At 38.8% G+C, this 25,822-nt stretch overlaps 1 pseudogene; it reads right to left on the minus strand.

Annotated features, from left to right (window-relative positions):
• Positions 1–19,337: 19,337 nt before the first annotated feature.
• On the minus strand, positions 19,338–19,946 carry LOC119512094 (annotated as a pseudogene).
• Between the last annotated feature and the right edge of the window lie 5,876 nt (positions 19,947–25,822).

A 25,822-nucleotide genomic window follows, 5' to 3' on the forward strand; every position in this document is an offset into this window, starting at 1 on the left:
ATTAGTTTCATGAATTATTTATACATATATATATATATATATATATTTGGATATTTTATTAGATTAGGTGGTTGCTCCAGTTTGCCAATACCAGAAACAGAGTAAAAGATGCTCCAGTTTGCAAAATACCAGAAATAGATTGGCTTTTATAAAGGTTGTTTATTTGGTTACAAAGTTACAGTCTTAAGGCCATAAAATGTCCAAGAAAGGCATCAACAATAGGGTACTTTAACTTGAGAAAGGCCATTGACATCCAGTAAACCTCTGTTATTTGGGAAGACACGTGGTTGGCATCTGCTTGCTTTCACTCCCAGTGCGCTTTACAAAATGGCATTCTCCAAAATGTCAGCTTCAGCTTTCAATGGCTGTCTTCAAGATGTCTCTCTAAGTTGCTCTGAGTTCCTTCTGTTTGTCAGCTCTTTTATATGGCTCCAGTGATTTAAATCAGACCCACCATGAATGGGTGGGGCAACACCTCCATGGAAATTATACAACCAAAGGTCTTGCCCACAGTCAATTGAGTCACATCTCCATGGAAACACTCAATCAATAAGTTCCAACCTAATCAACACTAATATGTCTGCCCCCCAAGATTACATCAAAGAGCATGGTGTTTTGGGGGACATAATACATCCAAACCAGCACAGTCATGTTTGAGATACTATAAAATTTGCACTTGATAACATTTGGTGATAAATGAACATTACTGAAAAGGAACAAGGCATTCAAGATTCAGAAGATAAAATGTAAGAAATGGATTTGATTAAAATGAGAAAGGATTTATATCATTAGCACAGAGAGTTCTAATCCAATTAAAGAATTGAATAGAATATTTCACAATAGGTCTAATATAGAATCAAACAAAATCCTATGATGAGAGAAACATTTACAAAGTATTTGGAACTATTGTGAATTAACTTACAAAAAGTTATTACTGAGGGCACAACAAGGCAAGATAGTGGACGGGTGCAGTGTGGAATTTAGTTACTCCTATAGGGCAGCTGGTAAATAGCCAGGAACTGTATGGAACAGCTGTTTTGGGTACTTCTGTGACCAGAGATGCATCATAGATGGCTCTGGAACTGGTGGGATGGCTAAGACCACAATGAACCAGCCAGGGGACCGGTGCCCCTCCCCTGTAGGCATGGCAGACTGTGTTGGAGATAGTTCCCCAAGGGAAAAAGCAGTCTCTGCTAGGAGCAAGGAGAGGGGTGCAACCAGGTCCCAATTGCAGAATTAGTTAACAAATTCAGACTGCTGAATAACAGCTCTGAGCACAGAAAAACCAAGAGGAGGCAACAAAGGAAGTGGGAGGACAGCCGGCAGAAAGGAGGTAGGGCTAACAACAACAACAACAAAAACAGAGACTTTTGGAATTGGAGATGTTCAGAACACTGGAAAAGGACTGGGCTCCAAGAAAAACGGGCACATAGAAATGGGTACCAACTCTGGCTCTCCTTTGCAAGCCTGGGAAGCTAGGATCCAGCTCTGAAAAGTGTTTTTCCTTTTTTCCTTTTCTTTCTCTCTGACTCTTTATTTTTTCACTTTTTAGTAGCCCATTAGAGCTACCAGAAATCTCAGGCTTCAGCACTGCTTCAGGCAAGCATGGAATTAAAGTTGTCTGAGAGTAACAAGTCAGGTGAAAGAGATATTTCCCTAAAGGGCATATCTTCAAATAGTCTATACTGGGTGTTCAAGTTTGCTAATGCTGCTGGAATGCAAAACACCAGAGATGGATTGGCTTTTATAAAAGGGGGTTTATTTGGTTACACAGTTACAGTCTTAAGGCCATAAAGTATCCAAGGTAACACATCAGCAATCGGGTACCTTCACTGGAGGATGGCCAATGGTGTCCGGAAAACCTCTGTTAGCTGGGAAGGCACGTGGCTGGTGTCTACTCCAAAGTTCTGGTTTCAAAAAGGCTTCCTCCCAAGACATTCCTCTCTAGGCTGCAGTTCCTCAAAAATGTCACTCTTAGTTGCACTTGGGATATTTGCCCTCTCTCAGCTTCTCTGGAGCAAGAGTCTGCTTTCAACAGCCATCTTCAAACTGTCTCTCATCTGCAGCTCCTGTGCTTTCTTCAAAGTGTCCCTCTTGGCTGTGGCTCCTCTTCAACACATCACTCACAGCTGCACTGAGTTCCCTCTGCCTGTCAGCTCATTCATACAGCTCCACTGATCAAGCACGCCTCCACGGAAGTATCTAATCAGAGTTATCACCTACAGTTGGGTGGGGCTCATTCCATGGAAACACTCAAAGAATTCCAATCTAATAATCACTAAAATGTCTGCCCCACAAGATTGCATCAAAGATAATGGTGTTTGGGGGACATAATACATTCAAACTGGCACACTGGGATTGACAAAACTTGGGGGCTGGGGAAAGGCCTTGGAAAGGGATTTCCTTTTTTTTTTTTTTTTAAACTTTTCTAAGTAGCTTATTACAAAAAGCCTCAGATATTTGCAATTGGCAGCTGGACCCAGGCAAGGGTGGAGCAAATATAGGTCTGTGAGACAAAGTAATAAGTCTGTAGTGGGGGAGATAACTCCCTAAAGGACATAACTTCCCCAAGACAAGTGAAGGTGGAGCCCTTATTCAGAGAACTCAGACCCCAGGGCTGGATAACAGAAACAGCTTAAGTCAGCCACAACCACAGCCACATGTCAGGGACAGGGTCTGCTGAGAATTAAAAGCACCATAGCTCTTTACACCAATGGGGAGCGGCAGGCTGACAAGCACCACCCTCTGGACAGGATAGGAAAAGCACATAGTCTACAGGCCTCACAGAAGGGTCTAACAACCTGTGAGGTCTCATTCTCCGGGAAACTTCATATGGATTACGCTCTCCTCCTGAGACCTGGGTCCACCTGGACCCAGAAAATCTGATTGTGGTTGTTCATATCTGGGGAGACACTCTCACAAAAAGATTACATAGAGGCAGGGCAAGAACCAGAAAAACAAGAGCTGAAAAATTCTGATCAACTAAAAAGAAGCTATGTTAGAGGTTTGGAATAAGTTGAACTGAATGCCAAAAAACAGATAGAGAACAAAGCCAACCAACAAGAAAACCCGAGGTAAAAGAGTGAAAATGACCTAGAACTTTGGGTATCTGTGTGACACCAAAGACTTAGAGCTAGAGTTCGGCAGCTATGAATGTCTCATAAAATAACTGTTAAAAAAAGCTGCAAAAGAGTTCAGGCTTCAATTAGAGATAAGAATGAAAGGATCTGGTAGGACTAAGGCAAATCAGGCCAAAGGATAAAGGACAATATTGACTGTGTTTTAAAACCTCAACTTCTGTGTGAAACCAAGGAAAGAAATGTTTATTGGGTGTAGGAATTATATTTTCTGTGACACACTATATAACTTGTACAGTCAGTTTATTCAAGCACCCTAATTACATGGAACTTAAAATAGGAAGTGAGATCTGGCTGTTTTGTACAGGTTAGTGCGAAGCCCTGATAAATCTCAGAGTAATTATGCAGGGAATAAAATACATTTGCAGGGCCCCCTGAGGAAATGGGGGAAAATGTGGAAGTACTCCTCACCTGGGGAATTACTGAAATTCTCACAAGCATTGAGGACTACCAATTTAGTAGGCCGAGCCCTCCATCTTGGGGCTTGCCCTTATGAAGCTTGTTACTACAAAAGGGAGGCTAAGCCCACTTATAATTGTGTCTAAGAGTCACCCCCACAGAACCTCTTTTGTTGCTCAAATGTGGCCTTTCTAAGCCCACTCAGCAGGTAAACACACTGCCCTCCCCTTGTACATAGGACATCTCTCCCAGGGGTGTAAATCTCCCTGGCAACATGCGACATGACTCCGGGGATGAGCCTGGACCCAGAACTGTGGGATTGAGAACATCTTCTTGACCAAAAGAGGGAAGAGAAATGAAACAAAATTAAGTTTCAATGGCTGAGAGATTTCAAATGGAGTTGAGAGGTCACTCTGGGGGGGTATTCTTATGTGCTATATAGATATCCCTTTATAGTTTTCAGTGTATTAGAATAGCTAACAGGAAATAGCTGAGACTGTCAAACTGCAACCCAGTAGCCTTGATTCTTGAAGAAGACTGTATAATTACGTATCTTACACACTGTGATTGTGTGATTGTGAAAACCTTATGGCCCACACAACCTTTCTTTAATGTATGGACAGATGAGTAGAAAAATTGGGACAAAAATTAATTGAAAAATAGGGTGGGATGGGGGGATGGGATGTTTTAGGTGCTCATGTTTACTTTTATTTTTAATCTTATTTTTATTATTATTTTTTTGGAGTAATGAAAATGTTCAAAAATTTATTGTGGTGTTGAAGCACAACTATATGATGGTACTGTGAACAACTGATTGTACACTGTGGATGACTGTATGGTATGTATATATATGTCAATAAAACTGAATTTTAAAAAAAGTCATTACTAATAAAAGAAATTCCTGGAATTTAAAAATTTGAGTCATTGAGAAAGAATGGAAAGAACTGTAAGTTCAAAAGTAGAAGACCTTGGCCATGGTGTTGGCTCTGCCCTTTAGTAACTGACTAATTTGGGGCAAAACCACCTCAGAGTGTCTCTTAACTATAGGGACAACTAATAATTTTCCTTCTATTTTAAAGGGTTTTTATAAGTATCAAATATATCAAATGAAATAATCTGTTCTGAATGCATTAAGCTGCAATGAGTTTTAGAAATAGAATTCTGGGAAAAGAGATATACTTACAAAAAAAAGGGGCATGTATTGAATATTGTTTATGAAATAAATTTCATAGAGAATGCAATTTTAAATGCAGTGAAAAGATTTGCTATTTAAAGAAATCTTATGGGAAATCACTTTGTGAAACCAATAACCATCAAGATTTTCATATACTAGTTTACTTTAGTTTATAGTCAAAGGTTTGGAATATACAACATTTTGCACCATAATAGCAAGACAAATTAATAGCTTTAAGAGTTTTACTTTAAAAAACTGAATACCTTTTCTACCTAGTTTTTTGACCTCTCAGACTTTGTCCAACGTAGTAAAAAATTATGAATTTTAGTTAGGTTTTATCATTTTTATGAATACTTAGCTATTAAGCTTTTTAGGTCATTTCACAGTGACTGGGCGAAAGATCATACCAACGGAATAGAACACTTTGTCCCACATTAAAATCATTCTGTTGGTTTTGTTTGCTGGCATTTATTTTAGGAAGTTTACAGAGTACATACCTCATGTTTCTCACTGGTCCACTAATTTCAAAAAGTAGGTACTTAATAAATATTAATTTTAATATTCTCAGTGGTTAATGTTGTTAAGTTGTTAGTTTGAAATTGCATAGTCACTCAACCCATTTCATTCTTTTAGGGAACAGTCATTCTGTTCCTAGATGAATTTCTCCTCTATATTTTATTCTTAAGGAAAAGATGTAACAATAGAAATAAGGTGGTTTTCTTTTTTTTTCATTTTCTCATGTATAAATCGAATCAGAAAGTAGAATTCTTTTTTCCCATGTCATTCTTTGTATTTGTCCTTGCGACTGGGCAAGCTTCTTGAAGATCCTATTGTAAGGACAGATGAGTAGAAAAATGGGAACAAAAAGTAAAGGAATAATAGGGGGGTTGGCAGATGGGATGTTTTGGGTGTTCTTCTTTATTTGTATTTTTATTCTTGATTTTATTTTATTTTTTTTTAATTTTTCTGGAGTAATGAGAAGGTTCAAAAATTGATTTTGATGATGAATGCACAACTATATGCTGGTACTGTGATGATTGTTAGGATATGTGAATATATCTCAATTGTTAGGATATGTGAATATATCTCAATAAAACTGAATTAAAAAATAAAAAATAAAAAATAAAAAAAGATCCTACTGTAAGTTTGCTCTCTGGTCCGGTCCCAATGTCAAGCTCTGCTCTCAGATTCTTCACACATCTCTTAGCTGCTAGGTGGAAGTTAAGATACCATACATAAACTTCAAAATAAATTATTTATTTGGTAGGCTAGATGTGTTCTAATGTCCACAGTATATCCCACATAAAAAATAAGTGCTTATGCTTTGCAAAAAGCTATCTAAATGCAAAATGAGCATGAAATAAATAAATTCACACCCATCTCCAGCACCAAAATTAAAAAGGCATGTTTAGGAAACACAGACTCTGCTGTGATTTTTTAGATTGAATTATTATATACAATACTACTTTATTTTCACATAGTTTGGATAACCTAGCAAAAAATCACTGAAACATTTGGGTCAGGTATTTATTACTAAATTTCTATAGAGGTTATTACAGGCCTGAGTGACTTACAGAAGTGGATATTTTCACATTTTCTACAAACCAAGTCATATGACCACTCAGGAAAATCTTTGACCTCTAATTTTTTAAGTTCTTTTTGACTTTCAGTAATGTTTGTATTATAGGTAACAACCAGCAGTCTAGAAGTAATTTATAAGTGTTACGGTGTCCTTGGGTAAATATTCAATGAGGAAGATGAGAGAAAACATGAAAAAAAAAACTCAAAGGTTATAATATTTGGGTAAGAAGGCAAGAGAAAATACCATGAGTAACATTTTGTTTCAGGCTTTTCTCATACTCAGTTCTCAATAAATGTTGAATTGAAAATACTCCCAAGGAAAAATCATCAACTATTAGAAATTAATAGAACAGAAGAGAAACTGCCTTGGAGGCAAATCAATTGTACAGAAAATCTGGCCAAGAAGCGTAGGTAAAGAACATGAAATAAAGAGATTGAATGGGTAGTAATGAAATTTTGGTGTTCCCAAGATCCCTAAGTGAAGAAACTTCGAAACAAATGCAACAGAGAATTGTTCAAAGTCTTCCTATTTGCTTGTTTGCTTGTTTAGAGGATAAGCTTTGGAGTAAGGAGAAAAAGTTGTTCAAAACCACTTTCACTTTTTGCACTTTGAAATATATAAAATAGTTTTTCACATATATCTGTAAACACACATATACATACATGCATAAAATTGATTTTTACTTTAGAGAACTTGCAAAATATAAAAGATTGCTATTGCAAATCTGAACTTTAGTATTTGGAGCATTCAAAATGGATGTTTCACTAAGTGCTTCTTTCAGAAGGCTCTCAGAGATCTGAATGAAATAGCCAATTGGAGATTGTCTCCTTTCTCTGGTCCACAGATTTCAGCCTGGATATACTGATTCTAGACTTTCTTGGTTGTTCGCAAAGAGCTCAGGCTAAATTAACTTGAGGATAGTGTTTGAAAATGTAGAATTACTCACTTTTTCATGCCTGTTATTAAGCATTGTTTCCATAAGATCAATTTTTTAATTACATTGAGTCTCCTTACTAGTGGCTCTCAGTAACAAGAAGTATCTTGTGCACTGACTGGAAAAATAAAGAGAGAGAAAAAAATTTCTTTAGAGCACATTGCCTTTATAAAAGTGACATCACCAGAGTATTTAATGGAATCTGCCCTTTATCAGTATATGTAAGGTTGGTACTGCAATCGCTATCAGAGATTCACCTCCACTAGTCAACATTTGATAGGAAGAACTCATAATAGCTATATACTAATATTTACTGTGTACAAGGAACCATATTAAGCATGCTAAGTATGATACCATGTGAACATGCCACTGTTATTATCCTTCTTTATTTTATAAGTGAGGCAACTAAGGCTCTGTGATATTAAGTAGCTTGCCTACAATCTACTGAAAATTAGTGTTCAATTTAATTCCATCTTAATCTAAAGGCAATGATCTTAACTCCTATCCTATTCTTTTCTTATGTAAAATAGTTTTTCTTAACGCACTGCCACATTTGTTACTTTTGGTATTGTGTCACTATTTCTGGTGATTAGAATAATTCTTTCCACTTTCCAGATGGAAAAAAATAGGGGCACAGAAAACTGAGTAACTTTGCCAAAGTGCATAAGAGAGGAACTAGAGTTCAATGTATATATCTCTTCAAGGTAAATGTCTTCATTTAAGCTATATTAAAGATGCTGCAAATTCTTTGCTATTGCACTCATTGGAAGGTAGAGTCTAATTACTCTTTACTTGGGCATGGGCTGGCCTTGGTGATTTGCTTGACTAATATAAAGCATTGGAAATGACATTCTAGTACTTTTAGGCCTTATAAAAAGACTTGCAGCTTCTGCCCAGCCTTGGCCTGATCACTCTGGCACAAAGCGGCTGCCCTATAGGAAGCTACTCTGAGATCACCATTTTGTGAGGAAGCCCAACCTATCCAGAGAAAGAGGGGCAAAAAAAGTCTGGCCAGACCCAACTGTTTCACCCATCTCAGTCCAGGTGCCAGACAAGTGAGTGAAGAAGCTATTTTGGACATTCCAGTCTGAGCAGATGCCATGTGGAAAAGAAATGAAGAACCCAAACAACTGCCACCACCAACATCCCAGATATACTGCACCAGAAGACCTATCCCAGATGTATACAGCCATTCAAGCCCTTTTTCTCAGGACTTACTCGGTACCAAGGAGGGCTCCCAGTGAAACATTTGCTCTAAAGAATGCCAGAATGCAATGCTGCCCAGTGATTCTTCAACTTTAGTTTATCTGCCCCCTAACTGGGGTGTTTTATTATAGGCTTTAAAGGTTTACCTCTTGAGCTATAATAGTAGCCCCAGACTTCCAGTGAGACATTATCCTGAGGCATCCAAGGCCATCTTCCCAAGCAGATTTGAAAATCAGTCACAGGCTTCAGATTGCCTGTGAAGTTAAGGGAGACAGATTCCTAGGGAATTTTAAATTCTCATCAGACTCTTTTCCTTTCATGATTCAGCCTTACCTAACTGTGAGGACCTTAAGAATTGGAAGAATTGAATGATAAGACAGACTTAGGTGAAATTATTTTTGATGAATTTTGAGAAGAGACATATGAATGCAAGTTTTAATGATGCAAAGTGTTCATTACATATTGCCATTCCTACCAGAAGTTTTAATACTTTAAGTCCCAATAGTTCAGTGTGGAGTACGTTTGCACTACGTAATGCTAACCCCTCTCCCTTTGAACCCTGTTGCTACTCCTTAGAGATTATTTGGGTCATTTAGACATTATTGTGGAGGGCAGCCATCCAAAAGAGTATGGGAGATAACTTTGTCATTATTAAAACATGTGAACAGAAATTTGGGGCAGGCTTGATCTCACACTTCTAAGCATGCCACCAACCCACAGATTTAAGAGATCAGCTACAGAGTAAAATCCAGTCACAGAAACTACAAAGCACATTCATCTCTCATCCTTTAAATTCCTAACCTTTGAAATGTCTAGGATTTATGTTTTGCTCAGATTGGAGAAAGGGCTGAAAAGTAGCTCCATGTTACACAAAAGGAAGAAAAGAGATACGATACCTTCTCACCCTTGTTATCTCTTTATGCTGATTCTGGTCCCACTCAAATATAAGCTGGGATGAAATAGCAAGTTATAAAAAGAATTAATGTCACTGGATGTAGAAAAGTAGACAATACAGAATTTTTAAGGACATATCTTTGGAGACTCTGACCTATAAGAATCAAATTATAAACTCTTTTCCTTCTTTCTGAGAAATATGGGGAACAACTTTTAGTGAGCTTCTGTTACTTGATTATTACCCTTCCCAAATGTCTACTAGCTTACTTCCTGGCTTTAGCTGGTTTAGAATAATAATTATAGGGCTCTGAGGTCCTAGCATCTATATCAGACCTGTGAAAAATTGTTTATGAGGGGCACAGACATGTCCCCAGGAGCCTTTTGGATTAACTAACTTTTCACAATTTCATGACAGACCCCATGTAAATTCACCCTAGCTTCCCTAATGATTCATAGATGTGCCAGGTGTCGGGGGTGGGAAATAGTAGCCAAGTAAAGTGATGAAAGAAAAGATGTTTTCTTGATAAATAATATCATAATATCAAGATCACTTCAATCAAAAATTTAAACCTTAAGTGGTCTATCACAAAACACCACAACTAAATGGACATTTTCTCTCTCTAGCTCACACATCAAAAACGGAATTCAAGAATATTAGTATTAAATGCTAGAACCAAAGAATGTGAGGGTTCTTCAAACCAACTGATTCTATACATTTATCTCAAAAGATGTCCAAAGCACAGGGTACTCCAAAATATACTCATAATATACATTTAAGAGGTTTTCTCAACTTTAGGTGTGAAAATACAAAGAACTAAAAATAACATATCTACTATAACCACAACTGATGTAGGCAGACCACGACATCAGTATTTTGAAGGTTTTGTTTTGTTTTGTTTTTTGTTATTGTTGTTTGTTTTGGACGGGTGATGAAAAATAATAACCATTAAAAAGATAGCATAAATGGTCATCGGGGTCTAACATTTGAAAACCACTACATTGTCTCTAAGCAGCACTATAAATATCTCTGTTGAATTAAAACCTGGACTATTATTCTTATCCCCAGAAAAATCACCAAAATCCTTAACTTGTGATAAAAGGCTTTGTATAATCTGAGACTTGTCCTTTTAATGGCCCATTCGTTTTCCTGTAATAGCCAATTTCAAATTGTTTCAGCCTTCAGTCAAGTTAAATTTATCATAAATTTTGCAGAGGCCCACATAATTTTGTATTGATTCTTTGTTTCTTTCCTTTCCTGCTATCACTTCACTGTTATTTAGATTAAAATGTAGGAGAAAGATAAACATTATATTATGAAAATATAATCATAACATTCTAGATTGAGTGACATCTATATCATTATATGGCACAATTCAGTCTACAGGGAAGCCCAAAAGAGGAGATGTTAATAAATACATCTCAAGGCCACTAAAACCACTATCCAACTACAAAGTTAGAGCCCTGGGAATTCTAGTGATAACTTTTCCTTACAGTTTAGCCCAGAGAATGAGTTAAGTTAACCATATTATTTTCAATATAGCAGGACAATCCATTGGTACAAACTATACACAGTTTAGATACAATAATTCCCAGTACTTAATCTGTCATTAATCAATTAGCTGGTCATAGAGCAGTATTAGATTGCTATAAGACATGCATTATCCTTTCAGTAAGTAAATCCCTGCTGTTATGGAAGATGATTTTAAAACATATAGCAATGAATACTTATAATGTGAATGGTTAGGTATTTATGAGTGTTCTAGTTTGCTAATGCTGCCAGAATGCAAAACACCAGAAACGGATCGGCTTTTATAAAGGGGGTTTATTTGGTTACACAGTTACAGTTTTAAGGCCATAAAGTGTCCAAGGTAAGTCATCAACAAACGGGTACTTTCGCTGGAGGATGGCCAATGGTGTCCAGAAAACCTCTGTTAGCTGGGAAGGCATGTGGCTGGCATTTGCTCCAAGTTCTGGTTTCAAAATGGCTTTCTCCCAGGACATTCCTCTCTAGGCTGCAGCTCCTCTTCAGAATATCACTCTTAGTTGATCTTGGGGCATTTGTCCTCTCTTAGCTTCTCTGGAGCAAGAGTCTGCTTTCAACGGCTGTCTTCAAACTGTCTCTCATCTGTAGCTTCTGTGCATTCTTCAAAGTGCCACTTTTGGCTGTAGCTCCTCTTCAAAAAGTCACTCTCAGCTGCACTGAGTTCCTTCTGTTTGTCAGCTCATTTATATGGCTCTACTGATTTAATTTAGACCCACCCTGAATGGGTGGGGTAACACCTCCATGGAAATTATCTAATCAGAGTCATCAGGCACAGTTGGGTGGGGCACAGCTCCACAGAAACACTCAAAGAATTACAATCTAATCAACACTGATATGTCTGCCCACACAAGAATAAGTCAAAGAATATGGCCTTTTCTAGGGGACATAATACATTCAAACCAGCACAACGAGAAACTATCAGAATTTCATTGATGGAAGTGATATACTTAACAAATAAATTTAAGTTAAAAAGTGAGTTAATTTAAAGCAAAAAAAAAAAAAAAAAGCAAATAATGTAGCAAGGGCAATGGGATATGGCAAACAGATTGTGCGTAACTGAAGTGTTAATCTTTTATTTCTTTCTCTTCATCCCAGGTATATGATACCACACCTTTGAAATCATTGCCAATCCTTAATCAACCAACTTGAATTTCCATTTTTGGTCCAATGCTAATTTATTTCTTCTCACTCTCTTGATAACAGGAAATCTAAAATTCTTTTATGGGAGACTTCATGTTTACCCTTGAAAACATCTTGAAGTTTTGTATCCTTGTACTTGGTTGAATTTGTGCCTTCAACTGAGTGAAAAAGTAGGCAAGAAATGAGTGATTTGTCAATTCCTGATACGGCATACATGGGCCTCTTACATACAGCTGTTGCACATGGAACAAAGGTGTGTGAGTCTGTATGTGCATTGAGGAAGGTGAAGGACGATAACAGTAGTTAATAGTTATTGAGATTCCGGTCCAAAGGGTGGTGAAGTGAGGAGGTAGGAAAGAGGGTAAGTAGGGAATAGTCAGGCAGTGGCTGTTATAGAAGCCAATAACAGATGCTAGGGAATCAATTTAGTCAGGAGTGAGTGCAAATAAATGGTAACTGGACTCATTTTTGAGACCATGTTCCTGTGTTCAAAGCAGCTTTTTAAATGTCACAAAGAACCCAAATAGATGGGGCAAATCTGTTTAAATGGGTGGACTAGGTGCAGAAGGCTAAAATCAGAATAAATGATGCCATATGGACCCAATCCAAAGAATCGCCATGCCCTATACCCTCTCTCTCCTGGTGGCTGGCTCGTGGACTCTACTGCTCTGAGCTGCCCTTTCCTGTAGGCTGCTCCATGTAGAATTACCAATCACATCTTTCAATCTCAATTTATTCAAGTCATCTCAGTCTCTTTTATGCTTTTATAAGCCCAGGCATTTTACACATTCCTTCAACTCACCCCTGATTACCATTTCCACTCTAACTTAACTACCATTCTGTCAAAGTCTGTTACTTTTTTTATTGTGAAATTTAACACATATACATTACAGTGATAACTTTCAAAGTATAATTTAACAAGTACTTAGAGAGCAAATTTCCAAGAATGTTATGGGTTACAGTTCCACAATTTCAATTATTTCCTTATTGTAAAATATAATACATAAACAGAAATGTGATAACTGACAAAGTACAATTTAATGAGTAGCTATTAAGCAAATTTCAAAGAAATGTTATGAGTTACAGTTCTATCTTTTCAGTTATCTCCTTCTAGCTATTCGAATACTCTGGCATCTAAAAAAAGTTGCTATAAAGATTCAGTATTTGTAATCCTTTGTTAAATCCTATCTTGTCTGTTGCTACCCCTTCCTCTCATTTAATCACTTTATCAATCTTCAGGGCTGTCTAGGCAGAGACCACCCTAAATTGTTTGATTTGAAAAGGGGTGTCAACATTATGGGAAAAGGAGCTGCATCTGATTGTTGTTCTTAAAGAGGCTGTTGCATCTGGGTTTTAGGACTTCTCTGGCATAAGAACACTCAGGTGGATTTAAGTTGCTGAGAGATAAACTTAGAGACTGAAACTTTTATAAAATCTCAGATAGGGACCTAGGTATTTCAGGACTACTGTTGGTTTAGGGCATAGTATACTGTGGCCATTTGGGATATCTAGCAGGACATTGCATAAGAGAAACCTTCAGGATAACCTCTCAACTCTATTTGAAATCTCTTAGCCACTGTAACCTTATTTTGTTACCTATCTTTTCCCCCTTTAGGTCAAGAAGGTATTTTCAATCCCTCAACATGAGGGCCAGACTCATTCCTGGGAGTCGTGTCCCACATGGCCGGGGTGGGGGGGGGGGGAGAGTTAGTGAATTTATTTGCCAAATCGGGCATAGAGAGAGAAAAGCCACATCTGAGCAACAAAAGAGGTTCTCTGGAGGTCCCTCTTAGGACTAATTATAGGAAGGCTTAGCCTCCCATTTACAGCCCTAAGTTTCACAAGAGCAGACTTCAAGTCAAGGGTCTGATTTATTAAGTAATGGGTTCCTAATTTCATGTAACATATATTCTGTCCCAAGATAAATGGTCATTTTCTGACATTATCTTTACTTAGTTGAACAATCATGATCACTCTCAATTTTAAACAATTATCATAACATAAAACTTTCCAGAGCTCTTATCAGCCACTAATTATTCATCCCTAGTATTAGTGTAGTGGTGGTAAGATATTCCTATTAAATATAGTCTATAATGTAAAATGGGTAGTTTTTCCATTACCACTGCTGTTAACTCTTGGTACCAGTATCATACCTTATAAATATATCATGCTAACACTTATTTATGTCTGTAGTACTACTCTGTGTGTTATAGGCCTTTAAACAACCACTTTCGAACATGTTCGCCTTCAATGCAGAACTGATACTTATAATAATCCCATTAACAAACCTTAATCACACCTGTCCATTTCCATACCGCTAAGTTCACCCTCATTATCACATCTGTACAAATTAGATTATCATTCCCCTTTCACTAGCTGCTATCTCTAGCTCCCCTATATTCTTCATTATAAGACACTTATTTTACATTGTCCACAGAGTTCACATTAGTGGTAACATACAATATCCCTCTTTTTGTGTATGGCTTATTTCACTCAGCATTATATCTTCAAGGTTCATCCATGTTGTCATGTTTCAAGACCTTGTTACTTATTATTGCTGCATAGTATTCCATCATATGCATATACCACATTTCGTTTATCCACTTACCTGTGAAGTACACTTGGATTTTTTCAAACTCTTGACAATTGTTAACAATGCTGCTATGAACATCAGTGGGCAAATTTCTGTTTGTATCACTGCTTTTCAGATCTTCTGGGTATATACTGAGACATGAAATAGCCAGATCATAGGGTAACTCAATATCTAGGTTTCTGAGGAACCATCAAACAGTCTTCCACAGTGAATGTACCATTTTACAGTCCCACCAGCAATGAATAAGGGTTCCATTTTCTCCACATCCTCTCCAGTGTTTACAGTTTCTTGTTTGTTTAATGGCAGCCATTCTTACTGGTGTGAGATGATATCTCATTATGGTTTTGACTTGAATTCCTAGTGAATATGAATATTTTTTCATGTGTTTTTAGTCATTTGTATTTCCTCTTCAGAAAAATAAGTTTTCATATCTTTTGCCCATTTCATAATTGGGTTGTTTGCACTACTGTCACTGAGTTGTAGGATTTCTTTATATATGCAAGTTATCAGTCTCTTATCAGATACATGGCTTCAATATTTTCCCCCATTGAGTTGGCTGCCTCTTCACCTTTTTGACATATTCCTTTGAGGTACAAAAGCTTTTGATTCTGAGGAGTTCTCATTTATCTATTTTTTCTTTCATTGCTTGTGCTTTGGGTGTAAGGTCTAAGAAGCGATCTCTTAATACTAGGCCTTGAAGATGTTTTCCTATATTATCTTCTAGGAGTTTTATGGTACTGTCTCTTATATTGAGCTCTTTGATCGACTTTGAGTTAGTTTTTTATAGGGTGTGAGGTAGGGTGCCTCTTTCATTCTTTTGTATATGGATATCCAGTTCTCACAGTCCAATTTGTTGAAGAGACTGTTCTGTCCCGGCTCAGTAGATTTGGGGGACTTATCAAAAATCAGTTGACCATAGATCTGGGGGTCTATTTCCACATGCTCAATTCAATCCCATTGATCAATATATCTATCTTTGTGCCAGTACCATGCAGTTTTGACTTCTGTGGCTTTATAGCAGTCTTCAATGTCAAGATGTGTAAGTACTCCCACTTTCTTCTTCGTTTTAGAATGTTTTTAGCAATTTGAGGCCCCTATCCCTTCCAAATAAATTTGATAACTAGATTTTCCAAGTCTGCAAAGTAAGTTGTTGGAATTTTTATTAGGATTGCATTGAATTTGTAGATCAGTTTGGCTAGAATTGACATCTTAACAACATTTAGCCTTCCTAACCATGAACACAGAATATCTTTCCACCTCTTTAGGTCCTCTTTTATTTCTTTTAGTAAAGTTATATAATTTTCCATGTAGAGGTCTTTTACATCCTTGGTTAAGTTTATTCCTAGGTACTTGATTTTTTTAGTTGCTATTGTGAATGGAATTTTTTTCTTGAATATCTCTTCAGTTAGGTCATTTCTAGTGTATAAGAACATTACTGATTTTTGCACATTAATCCTGTATCCTGTCACTTTGCTGAATATGTTTATTAACTCAAATAGCTGTGTTGTCAATTTCTCAGGATTTTCCAATATAAGATCATATTATCTGCAAATAATAACAGTTCTTACTTCTTGCTCTCTATTTTTAATGTCTTCTATTTCTTTCTCTTGCTGGATTGCTCTGGCTAGAATTTCTGTCACACACAGTGGTGACAAGGGGCATCCTTATCTCATTCCTGATCTTAGGGGGAAGGCCTTCAGTCTCTCACCACTGAGTACTATGATGGCTGTGGGTTTTTCATACATGTTCTTTATCATATTGAGGAAGTTTCCTCCAATTTCTGCCTTTTGAAATGATTTTATTCAAAAAGGATGCTGAATTTTGTCAAATCCTTTTTCAGCATCTATTGAAATGTTCATTTGATTTTTCCCTTCTGATTTGTTAATGTGTTGTATTACACTGATTGATTTTCTTATGTTGAAACACCTTTGCACACCTGGGATGAATTCCACTTGGTCCTGGTGTATTATTCTTTTAATGCATCTTTGGATTCTATTTGCAAGTATTTTGTTGAGCATTTCTGCATGTATACTCTTTAGGGAGATTGGCCTGTGGTTTTCCTCCCTTGTAGCATCTTTATCTGATTTTGGTATTAGAGTGATGTTAGTTTCACAACATGAGTTAGGTAGTGTACCATTTCTTCAATTTTTTGAAAGAACTTGTGCAGGAATGCTGTCAGTTCTTTTTGTAAAGTTTGTAAAATTCCCCTGTGAAGCCATCTGGCCCTGAGCTTTTATTTGTAGGGAGGTTCCTGATGACTGACTGGATCTCTTTACTTGTGATTGGTTTGTTGAGATCTTCTATTTCTTCTTGGGTCTGTCTATATTGTTCATGTGCTTCCAGCAAATTATCCATTTACTCTGCATTGTCTAGTTTGTTGGCATACAGTTGTTCATTATATCCACTTACAATTTTTTAAAAAATTTCTTCAGGATGCACAGTAATATCCCCTTTTCATTTATGATTTTGTTTATTTGGGTCTTCTCTCTTTTTTACTTTGTCAGTCTAGATAAGGGTTTGCCAAACTTGTTGATTTTCTCAAAGAACAAATTTTTGGTTTTATTTTTTCTCTATATTGTTTTTTTGTTCTCTGTATCATATATTTCTGTTTAATCCTTGTTATTCCATTGCTTCTACTTGCTTTAGGGTTAGTTTGCTGATCATCTCCAGTTTCTTCAGTTGCTCTGTTAGTTCTTTGATTTTAGCTCTTTCTTCCTTTTTAATGTATGCATCTAAAGCTATAAATTTCTCCCTCAGTACTGCCTTCACTGCATCCCATGTTTTGATATGTTGTGTTTTTGCTTTCATTCACCTCTAGATATTTAGCAATTGCTCTTGCAATTTCTTCTTAGACCCACTGGTTGTTTAGGAGAGTGTTGTTTATCCTCCACTTATTGGTGAATATTTTGGTTCTTTGGTGGTTATTGACTTCTAGTTGCATTCTCTTATGGTCCGAGACTCTGCTTTGAATCATTTCAATCTTTTTAAATTTATTGAGGCTTGTTTTATGCTCCAGCATATGATCTATCCTGGAGAACATTCCATAACTGCTAGAGAAGAATGTATATCCTGGTAATTTGGAATGTAATGCTCTATATATGTCTACTAAGTCTAACTCATTTATCACATTGTTTAGGTTGTCACTTTCCGTATTGGTCCTCTGTCTAGTTGTTCTATCTACAGAAGAGAGTGGTGTATTGAAGTGTCCCATGATTGCTGTAGAACTGTCTATTGATTCCGTCAGTTTTGCCAATATATTGGGTGCATAAATATTTAGAATTGTTATTTCTTCTTGGTGAGTTGTCTCTTTTATTAGTATATAGTGTCTTTCTTTGTCTCTTACAGCATCCTTGCATTTAAAGTCTATTTTATCTGATATTAGTATTGCTACACCTGCTTTTTTTTTTTTTTTTTTTTTTTGGCTGTACCTTGTGTGGAATTTTTTTTCCCATCCTTTCACTTTCAATCTGTTTGTGCCGCCTGGTCTAAGATGAGTCTCTTGTAAACAGCATATTGATGGTTCATACTTTTTAATCCATTCTGCCAATCTATATATCTTTTAATTGGGAATTTTAGAGCATTTACATTCAGTGTTATTACTGTGGAGGCAGGTCTTGAATCAAACATCTTATCCTTTGGTTTTTATTTGTCAGATCTGTTTTTTCCCCCTCTCTCACACTTATTTCCCTTTAAGTTTCCCTTAATAATACTCTTCAGTTCTGTGCTCTTTTCCAGATCTCTATCTCCTTTATTTTTCTGTCAGCTAATAGAACTCCCTTTAGTATTTCTGGCAAGGTAGGTCTCTTGTTAAAAAATTCTCTCAACATTTCCTTTTTTTTTGTTTTTCCTTGAAAATTTTAAACTCTCCCTCAATTTTGAAGAGAGCTTCGCTGGATAAAGAATTCTTGACTGGCAATTTTTCTCTTTCAGAATCTTATATATGTTATACTACTGCCTTCTAGCCTCCCTGGTGCCTGCTGTGTAGTCAGTACTTAATCTTATGTAGTTTCTGTTATATGTTATGAACAGCTTCTCTCTTGCTGCTTTCAGAACTTTCTCTTTCTCTTGAGCATTTGACAGTCTTATCAGTATGTTTCTCAGAATGAGTTTATCTGGATTTATTCTATTTGAAGTTTGCTGGGCATCTGTGATTTGCATATTCATGTCTTTTGTAAGGATTGGGAAGCATTCCCCAACTATGTCTTGAAACACTGTTCCTAGCCCTTTACTCTTCTCTTCTCCTTCTAGAACACCAATGATTCTTATATTTGTGTGTGTTATGTTATCCATAATCTCTCTGAGATCCATTTCAAATTTTTTCATTTTTTTCACCATTTGTTCTTTTGAATGTTCACATTCCATTGTATGTCCTCTAGTTCACTTATCCTATCTTCTGCCTCTTCAAATCTGCTGTTGTGTGTCTCTATTTATTTATTTTTTGATATTTTAAAGAATTTATTTTACACCTATTACACCACACAGTACGGCATTTTAAAACACTGACATATAACTCCCTAACAAGATTAAGCAAAGACAAAATTGTTTATCTTATTGGAAACAAGATAGACCATCACTTTATAGTCTTCAAACATTATTGCACTGTAAGTTGCATAATTTGAAAATATATTCTTGAAACAGTCTGTAGACAACTACTGTTTTAACAAAGAACACTTTTAAGTAGAAATGACTGTTCTAAATTGCTTATTAGGTATGAATTTTACAAACATTACATGTATTAGCAGTAACGGTGTAGCTAGAGAGTATTGCGCCTTCTCCAAGCTGCATGGCAAGAACCAACAATAGTGTGGTGGAACTTGTGGCCCTTTCCAAGGCCACAGCTCTTGTGGCCTGCAGAAGTCAGCCCACGGATCTCCCTGTGCTTGTGGACAAGCTTGGTGATCCACTGGGTGTCAGGATTTCTTCTGCTAGCTTTATGGAATGGATCAATGAGGATAACCTCAAAGAATCTGTATGTGAAATCTTCACCAACCCAGTAAGAATTCAGGACTCTCAGTGTCCTGCAGTGTCCAGCTCGCTCCTCGCAACAGAGTGAAGGCTTCGAGCAAATTTCAGCTGGTTAACACCATGATGGACAGGCTTACCATAGGTTGCACCCATAGGAACCGGGCATTTGCAGCCACCACGGTGCACTCAGATCCTATAGATGATGTAACCTTGCTTGGCCTTGTATCCCAGTCTGCACTTTATCAGGCTGGGTGTGACATGGGGCCCTGTGGAGTGCAGAGAGCTGGCGATATTGCCAGCAGTGGACCCTCAGAAGAAAGTGCATCACGTCGGACTGCTTCTTCCTCCAAAACTCCTGTATGTACCCATAAGAACCCATCCTGGCTTACCTGATGGCTGCCACCAGACCTCTAGTATATTTTTAATTTGATCAGCAGTATCTTTTATTTACATAAGATCTGCTATTTTTGAATTTTCTCTTTCAAATTCTTCTTTATGCTCTAGTTCTAGGGTCTTCTTGATGTCCTTTATGTTTTAGCCATCTCGTTGAAGTTGTTTTGGAGGTTTGTAGGTACTTCTTTAATTGATTGCTCCAAATTTTGTGTCTCTTCCAGCTTTTTAATTTGTTTGTTTGGCTTGTCCATATCTTCTTGGTTCTTTAGGTGCTTTATGATTTTCTGTTGGCTTTGGGGGATTTGAATACCTTGGTAAATTGTTTCAGGAAATGTGGGATTATTTGAGCATTTTTATATAACCTAGCAGAGCTGCAGCTTGGTAGAGTGCATTTTCTCTGTCCTACAAGCTGATGGCACTCTTGATCCATATCTTACCCTCAAGCCAGCTCTCCCTCAACTTTGTACACTGTGTGGTGTCCAAACTGGGTGTAAATCCAATCAGTGTACCAGTTTTCCATGTGCACTTGGGAATGCCAGCCCAGGGGGGCGGGGTGGGGGGAGTAGGCCTTGCACATTTCGACAGGAATTCTGCTCCAGGGCACAATGGTTCCAGTCATTCCTGGGGCTGTGAATGGACCACTCTGGGGCTGTGGAGCTGCAAATCTCACCATCCGGCTGAAATACACCACAATCCCTGTCTGCTGTGTGCCCATGAGTCCCTGGAATTGGAAAGGGACATCTGGAGCTTCTGTGCAGTGCCCTTGCCTCCTGGTTGTGCAGACCATGCGCTTCTGAGGAGGAAGAGTGAGTGCAGTCACCACAAATTCACCAAATCCCAGTTCCCACATAGGAGCTCTCAGCCGCAGGGCTGTGAAGGGTTATCTTCCCAGTGAACTGCTGAGATGGGTGCACAGGACTTAAAAGCTACTTGCTCAATGCTCAGCGGCTGGTTTTAGCCTACACAGGAGGTCTTGGCTGTGGGGCTATGATGAGGTATCTCCCTAGCCAAATGCAGAGATGGGTGCACAGAGATTGGAAAGCTTTTCGCTCCATGCTTGGCAGTCAGCTCTAGCTGCCACTCCCTGGCATGGGAGTACTCCGCCACAGGACTGTGAAGGGTTATTTCCCCAGTCAACTGCTGAGATGGGTGCATGGGGCATGGAAAGCTGCTTGGTCTGTGCTCGGCAGCTGGCTCTAGCCGCCAGTCCCCAGCACAGGAGCTCTTGGCCACGGAGCTGTGTAGAGTTATCTCCCAAGCCAACTGCTGAGATGGGTGCACAGGTCATCAAAACCTGCTCCCTTCTGTGCTCATCTGCTGGCTCCAGCCACTCATCCCTGGTGGCAGTCTGGGCTGAACACACACTCTGTTCCTTACAAACACAGTCCCTCTGCCTCTTCAGCTAGGTCCCCACTATGTGGTACAGAAGTCCCCGCCTAGGCCATGGCAACCAGTAACTACTGTTCCATAGCGCTTTCTACCCTTTATCTAGTGTTTCTCACAGAGGAGAATTTTGCTCTGCCCTGTTATTTTTTAAAAACTAATATTAACTTTATAATCACTCCATGTGTACTCCATGTGTATGCATTCCTTCTCTAAAGAAATATAGATGAGTTTTTTATTGTTTAACAGAAAATCTGATCAATGCTGCTGATGAAATACAGTATGGTATATGCTATCTGGGGGTGAAACGAGAACATGTAAGAGTGAGACCAAGGATGATTTGGAGAGCATCACAGAAAGCTTCCTGGGAAGGTCAAAACACAGGCAAGATTACTGCCTAGCCGGGCAATACATAATGGGTTACGAGGAAGGGATTACTTTTAAAGCAACAATGCATGAATGAGCCTGAAGTTTAAGAAAAACAAACAGTGTGCCTGGAAATTGAAGCAGTACATCCTATGCAGAGCACAGATTACGGAATTATGGGAAGAAAAGAGAGTGGAACAGTAATTGGATTTGAAGGACTGAGTCACATTAAGGAATTAGAACTTTCTCCTGGGAGGAATAATGATTGTAAAAAGGCCTTTACACTAGGGAGTAGCATGATCTGCTTTGAGTTTAACAAATATTCTGGTTTTATGCTTCTAGGAAGATGGGATAGACAATATTCTTCTGGCTGAGTACAACAAAAAAGTTTGGACATTATATGTAAGACAAGTATCAAAAGACTTTGCCAGGTGGAGAGAAGGAAGACCAGAGAGGGATCTTAGGGCCCATGGTAAATCACTGTGTGGTCTTTTTGCCTCATAAATTCCAGAATTGGAGGTGAAGTAACCAGCAATCCAAAAACACCAACACAACAACAACAGCAACAACAACAGCAACAACAACAAAAACAAAAAATGGCTTTCTCTAGCCAAAGGAATAGTAAATGGAAAGTCAAGCAAGACAGAAGACTTTTTGGGAACAACTGCTTTGATATTCCACTGGAAGAGTGTAGATGCGGTCCCTCCCATGCCATCAAAGACCAAGAGAGGAGCCTAGACTGCCACTCTTGCCAGGCTGTTACAAATTGCCTCAACAAAGCCTCTTCCCCAGGAGGTGTAAGAGAAGGCCAAGTCAGAAGCTAGGACTTTCAACCCCATTGTACAATAGTGAGACCCTGCCACATTGGTGTCATTGTAGATCACATGCGGAGACTGGATTTCCATATCCACTGGGCAGCAATGAGACATCTCTACCATTCCCTGCTGTGGTGGTATCAGAGGAATACTAGTGGAGAGTCAAGAGTTTCACCATCAACTAGCAATAACCAACTCATCTCCCTTCCTCCAGGTTAGTGGAGTCCATATTGGATGCATAATGAGCCACTATTATCCCTCTAAGCAAGGAAGGTATCAATGGAGGCCCAGCGTGGGGCCGGAACTCCCACCCCAATGCAGCAGTAATGAAGGGTCTTCTTCACTCAGATGTCCACAGAGGCTGAGTGAGGAATGTGAACTTCTACCCCTGTACCCCCATCTGTTACCATTAAGTTTGTGCAACTCCCCTATGCTGAAGTAGTGTCAGTGGAAGCCAGCTAAAATAGGTTGAAAAGAGATCCAGAGTCTTATAGAATAGTAGCCCCAAGTGTCCAAGTTTCAACAGAAAATCACTTACCATATGAAGAACCAGGAAGATCTCAAACCGAATGAACAAAAGACAGTTGATAGATGCCAACAGCAAAATGACAGAGATGTTAGTATTACCTGACGAAGATTTTAGAGAATAATCATGAAAATGCTTCAATGAGCGATTACAAGCATGTTTAAAACAAATGAAATCTAGAAAGTATTAGCAGAGCAACAGAAAGTGTAAGCAATGAAACACATGATATAAAGAACAAACGGGTTATCTCGGAGGCGGGGCAAGATGGCAGACTGGTGAGCTGTATGTTTTAGTTACTCCTCCAGGAAAGTAGGTAAAAAGCCAGGAACTGCGTGGACTGGACACCACAGAGCAATCTGTCTTTGGGCATACTTCATACAACACTCATGAAAACGTGGAACTGCTGAGATCAGCGAAATCTGTAAGTTTTTGCGGCCAGGGGACCCGCGCCCCTCCCTGCCAGGCTCAGTCCCGGGGGAGGAGGGGCTGTCAGCTCCAGGAAGGAGAAGGGAGAATTGCAGTGGCTGCTCTTATCGGAAACTCATTCTACTGATTCAAACTCCAACCATAGATAGACTGAGACCAGACACCAGAGACTCTGAGAGCAGCCAGCCCAGCAGAGAGGAGACAGGCATAGAAAAAAAACAACACGAAAAACTCCAAAATAAAAGCAGAGGATTTTTGGAGTTCTGGTGAACACAGAAAGGGGAAGGGTGGAGATCAGGCCTTGAGGCGCATATGCAAATCCCGAAGCAAGGCTGATCTCTCTGCCCTGTGCACCTTTCCTTAATGGCCCTGGTTGCTTTGTCTATTAGCATTTCAATAACCCATTAGATCTCTGAGGAGGGCCGTTTTTTTTTTTTTTTTTTTTTTTTTAAATCCTTTTTGCTTTTTCTAAAACAATTACTCTAAGAAGCTCAATACAGAAAGCTTCAAAGAATTGAAATTTGGGCACGTCAAGTCAAGAGCAGAACTAAGAGAGCTCTGAGACAAAAGGCAATAATCCAGTGGCTGAGAAAATTCACTAAACAACACAACTTCCCAAGAAAAGGGGGGTGTCCGCTCACAGCCACCATCCTGGTGGACAGGAAACACTCCTGCCCATCGCCAGCCCCATAGCCCAGAGCTGCCCCAGACAACCCAGTGTGACAGAAGTGCTTCAAATAACAGGCACACACCACAAAACTGGGCGTGGACATTAGCCTTCCCTGCAACCTCAGCTGAATGTCCCAGAGCTGGGAAGGGGGAGCAGTGTGAATTAACAGAGCCCCATTCAGCCATCATTTGAGCAGACTGGGAGCCTCCCAACACAGCCCAGCAGCCCAGAACTGCCCTGGGGGGACGGCACTCACCTGTGACACAGCACAGTCATCCCTCAACAGAGGACCCGTGGTGCACAGCCTGGAAGAGGGGCCCACTTGCAAGTCTCAGGAGCCATACGCCAATACCAAAGACTTGTGGGTCAGTGGCAGAGACAAACTGTGGCAGGACTGAACTGAAGGATTAGACTATTGCAGTAGCTTTAAAACTCTAGGATCATCAGGGAGATTTGATTGTTAGGGCCACCCCCCCTCCCCGACTGCCCAGAAACACGCCCCACATACAGGGCAGGCAACACCAACTACACACGCAAGCTTGGGACACCAATTGGGCCCCACAAGACTCACTCCCCCACTCACCAAAAAGGCTAAGCAGGGGAGATCTGGCTTGTGGAGAACAGGTGGCTCGTGGACGCCACCTGCTGGTTAGTTAGAGAAAGTGTACTCCACGAAGCTGTAGATCTGATAAATTAGAGATAAGGACTTCAACTGGTCTACAAACCCTAAAAGAACCCTATCAAGTTCAGCAAATGCCACGAGGCCAAAAACAACAGAAAATTATAAAGCATATGAAAAAACCAGACGATATGGATAACCCAAGCCCAAGCACCCAAATCAAAAGACCAGAAGAGACACACCTAGAGCAGCTACTCAAAGAACTAAAGATGAACAATGAGACCATAGTACGGGATATGAAGGAAATCAAGAAGACCCTAGAAGAGCATAAAGAAGACATTGCAAGACTAAATAAAAAAATGGATGATCTTATGGAAATTAAAGAAACTGTTGACCAAATTAAAAATATTCTGGACACTCATAGTACAAGACTAGAGGAAGTTGAACAACGAATCAGTGACCTGGAAGATGACAGAATGGAAAATGAAAGCATAAAAGAAAGAATGGGGAAAAAAATTGAAAAACTCGAAATGGACCTCAGGGATATGATAGATAATATGAAACGTCCGAATATAAGACTCATTGGTGTCCCAGAAGGGGAAGAAAAGGGTAAAGGTCTAGGAAGAGTATTTAAAGAAATTGTTGGGGAAAACTTCCCAAATCTTCTAAACAACATAAATACACAAATCATAAATGCTCAGCGAACTCCAAATAGAATAAATCCAAAAAAACCCACTCCGAGACATATACTGATCACACTGTCAAACATAGAAGAGAAGGAGCAAGTTCTGAAAGCAGCAAGAGAAAAGCAATTCACCACATACAAAGGAAACAGCATAAGACTAAGTAGTGACTACTCAGCAGCCACCATGGAGGCGAGAAGGCAGTGGCACGATATATTTAAAATTCTGAGTGAGAGGAATTTCCAGCCAAGAATACTTTATCCAGCAAAGCTCTCCTTCAAATTTGAGGGAGAGCTTAAATTTTTCACAGACAAAGAAATGCTGAGAGAATTTGCTAACAAGAGACCTGCCCTACTGGAGATACTAAAGGGAGC

This window comes from Choloepus didactylus, chromosome 17, assembly GCF_015220235.1.
Source record: "Choloepus didactylus isolate mChoDid1 chromosome 17, mChoDid1.pri, whole genome shotgun sequence".
Taxonomy (NCBI): Eukaryota; Metazoa; Chordata; class Mammalia; order Pilosa; family Megalonychidae; genus Choloepus; species Choloepus didactylus.